We start from the raw sequence: 3,889 nt of genomic DNA on the forward strand, positions 1-3,889 counted from the left end.
GCACAACACAATTAATGACTCGCAAATCTTAGTATGATTAAAACCTTGTAAGTAAACCACTCCAAATCAAACCCCTTGTAAGACACTTCTTAGAAGCTCGAAAGTTTTTCCGGTTATAGAGGGCCTCTGAAATTGCAATAAGTGTCATAGCTCTAGTCATACTCTCCTCATGTGTAACAACATCAACTTCTGCACGGAGCACATTAGCACCCAGTCCCCAATTCTTAAATACCTTCTGAGACAGTTGATTCTGCTTCAAACTTTTCTCGTACTCTACCAATCCTGCATATACAACTTTAAGAAGACGACTAATATGGGCAAACTCAACTGAATCAACATCTCCTAATTGAGCTTTATGTATTTCCAATTCTTCAACAATGTGGCAAAGCCTCTTTATGATTCAACATTGCAACATGTTAATTGCCACACTAAGCTCGCTACTTGCAAGAACTAAAACTGTGGTATTCGTGTAAGTTGAACGTAACTTGGCATTGATAATTACCTATGATGATTGCATCTTGCATTATGTAGTTTAATTGGTTGGCTTCAAATTCAAGTTCATTATTTCGTTGAAGTGGCTTTCAAAAAATTTAGCGCCATAATGGTTTCACTCGATAAGTGAATCTCTTTAAAAAAGCTAGCTATCTCATGACTTCTCTTTGATACCATATATGTGTAACTTAACATCAAGTAACATTATGGTTGAGGATATTCTACTATTACATGTGTAATCAAGTAAAAAAAAAAACAACATAAAAGGTGTGTTTTTTTTTTTTTTTAAAAAATAACCAATTAATAAAACTTGAAATAATTCGATTCACATGGTTTTCATCTAAGTTCCAGTATATTATTTCATGATCATACATTATTAGCGTTGTCCTTAAACCAAAGAACTTTGTATGGCTTTAAGAAACAAATTCATGTGTTCTTCCTTTGAAGTAACTTATGCTCAGCAATTGGCGTCATTGCAATCATTAGCCCATTATCTTGATCAGTAATTTCTCAACCAATAACTAACTTCTATTATATAAATATTTGAATGAGACAAAAAAGATAGCAAAATAGAGGGGTCTAATCAATGATGCAAACAGTAATCCGACCACTACACAATTCATATGCCCTTGTGACAAAGTATACAACCACCACCAGCAAGAAATCATATGATGCTTTTTTATTAGCAGAAATTGTAGTCTCTCCAAATCCTCTCTTTGGGTTTGTAAAATTCACAAAGCTAATGCAGTAATTGCTTTCTAAACTTTTCAAATCAAGTCAAAACAGATTCAACAAAAATACTATAGTTGATCTCATATACTTTCTTCGATTGATTATCTACACTATTGCAAGCAGGTAGAGAGAGAAGGTTAAGAAAGAAAAGAATCGAAAACTTACTGATAGAGAGAGAGAGAGTTCTTTCATTGATGGTGTTCAATAGGGATGCATTTTTGGTCTCATGATGTTCGATTGTAGTTATTTTCTCGAGTTCTTCAATGGTGTTCGAAAAGGCTAGGATTTTGTCTGGGTTGATTGTGCTTTGCAAAGGGTCTGTTTCTCCATCAAACCAATTTAAAGCTCCAGTGCAATTGTTAACCATCAAACTAATTCGTTAGAACTACAAACAAACACCATTGAAAGAAGTATATTTAGAATTTTAAATTTTCAATCTAGGGGGGAGGGAAATCCTAATTGCCTCATTACGGGGGTCCAGTGCAACTGTTAACCATCAAACTAATTCGTTAGAACTACAAACAAACACCATTGAAGAAAGTATATTTAGAACTTCAAATTTTCAATCTAGGGGGGAGGGAAATCCTAATTGCCTCATTACGGGGGGTAATACTAGTTAACCCAATAATAATCAAACAAAATAATAATTGTTTTTTTTGTGACTCCAAATCTAAGGGCAAAGTAGGTATATTAGATTGAAAGCTTTTTCTGAAATATGGATAGATATCCCCAAATATCACGATATATCGGGATATTTTGTACTATGGTTGTTTGTACCTTAACAGACATGCAATATGTCGTCTTACATGCTACGATCGATAGTTCATACAATCAGGCTTACATGGTAATTTTTTGAGCCATCAATATTTAGTGTCCAAATTTCCCTCCAAATTTATGTACATTATGGTTTTCTAAAATTTTGTTGATATTTGTTGCAGGAATTTTACATAAGGCATTCAGATGGTTCTCCAATTAGTTCAGAAGTTGAGAGGCTTCAAGCTTCTATCAAAAGAAGAGTAACCGACGTATGTTATCATTACTTCTTCTGTATTTTTAAAGCATTAAGTGTGCGTTGTTGTTATTCTTATAATGATTTATTTTGTCATCACAGGGATCAATCGGCAAGGATTGTTAGCAGATGTAACTTCGAACATTTCATGAGAATGGATTGAATGTTACAAGAGCATAAATATCAACGACAAGCAGCGATATGGCTCTAAATGTGTTTTATGTAACAGATGCATTTGGTAATGCTTTGGATGCCAAGACAATTGAGGGAGTGAGATAGAATCGGACTAAACAATCTAATTGTCAAGGAGCCATTGACAGTTTGCAAAAGAGGATGATACACAAAAGGGGGTTAGTGGAGCCATGTTGTTATCTTTGGGAAGTTTAGTGAGAAGGAATCTACACAATTTGGGATTGATTAGATCCTATTCTTAAATGTGAACATGCCTTGTAAAAAAAAGTGGAAAAGACATAGTACATACATGGGAGGTGGTCTTTGGGTTGAGGAAGGTAGGACGCTGGAGTAGGCAGTTGAGTTCTCAAGGAAGGAAGAGATAGATAAAAAATAAAAAAGGACAGGTTCCGTATCTTTATTTATCAATAGTGCATGGTAACAAGTTCTTATATTAAGATTTTGATACAACCAAAAGGACTATGAAAAAGGACATATAAAAGGGGACTTAACCTCGGTAAAGTATAGTTATCCCACCTTTGGATTGATCTCTCAGGATGGATCCAAGAGTAGTGCTCTAACCATACAGGAGGAGGAAAAAGATGGCTCCATCTAATTCATTCCTATCTGTCTTGATCTACCCCTAAGCTTGAGAGATAGAATCTATTCTAATATATCCTAGCTGTCTATAACACTACAAGAGAAAGAGAGACCTAGAATAGAGGATAGAATGAGTTAACGCTCGGGATACCCTCCAACGGTGAGGCAGGGGGAGCCCTACACGATTTTATTTTGCTACAATTGTAACTCAAGTAACTCAATTACAAACTACGACCTAGCGCACAAATTACGAACTATCTTCAACATTCCTAATCCATCAAAAGAGCAAGTGACAGATATTATATTAATGTCTCCTTCATGTAGCCTATATTATATTATTAATACATAATTTTCCTGCAGGTGACAGATTACGGGTTGCATCTATTGGAGCAGTTCCTCATGGAATCTAAAAACAAAACTCTAGAAGACTTTCCCCCGATGCCTCGACCACTCAAAAAATGGAACAAAGGGATTGGAAATAGACTAATTTGGGAGCAACGCCAACTCCAGTTTGATTTACAAGATAGAAAAATCAACCGTAACATTGATCATCTTAACAATGAGCAACGTCATGCGTTTGATACCGTGGTTAATTCAGTCATGCAAAATGCAGGGGGAATTTTCTTCTTAAATGGAGTTGCAGGTATAGAAAAGACATTTGTGTATAATATGATTGCAGCTAAATGTCGTCATCTTGGACATATTGTGATTGCAGTTGCCTCATCTGGTATTGTGTCGCTTTTATTAGATAGTGGTAGAACAGCTCATTCAACTTTTTATATTCATTTTGATGTGTTGGAGAACTCTATGTGCGGCTTCAAAAAGAATTCGCTCCAAGCAGGCCTGTTTAAAGAAACAAAATTGATAATTTGGGATGAAGTCCCG

At 35.3% G+C, this 3,889-nt stretch overlaps 1 pseudogene; it reads left to right on the forward strand.

The window, feature by feature from the left end:
* Nucleotides 1-1,987: 1,987 nt before the first annotated feature.
* On the forward strand, nt 1,988-2,667 carry LOC147474242 (ACT domain-containing protein ACR8 pseudogene; annotated as a pseudogene).
* Nucleotides 2,668-3,889: the final 1,222 nt, after the last annotated feature.

The sequence above is a fragment of the Coptis chinensis genome, unplaced genomic scaffold (genome assembly GCF_015680905.1).
Source record: "Coptis chinensis isolate HL-2020 unplaced genomic scaffold, ASM1568090v1 utg1029_pilon_pilon, whole genome shotgun sequence".
Lineage (NCBI taxonomy): Eukaryota > Viridiplantae > Streptophyta > Magnoliopsida > Ranunculales > Ranunculaceae > Coptis > Coptis chinensis.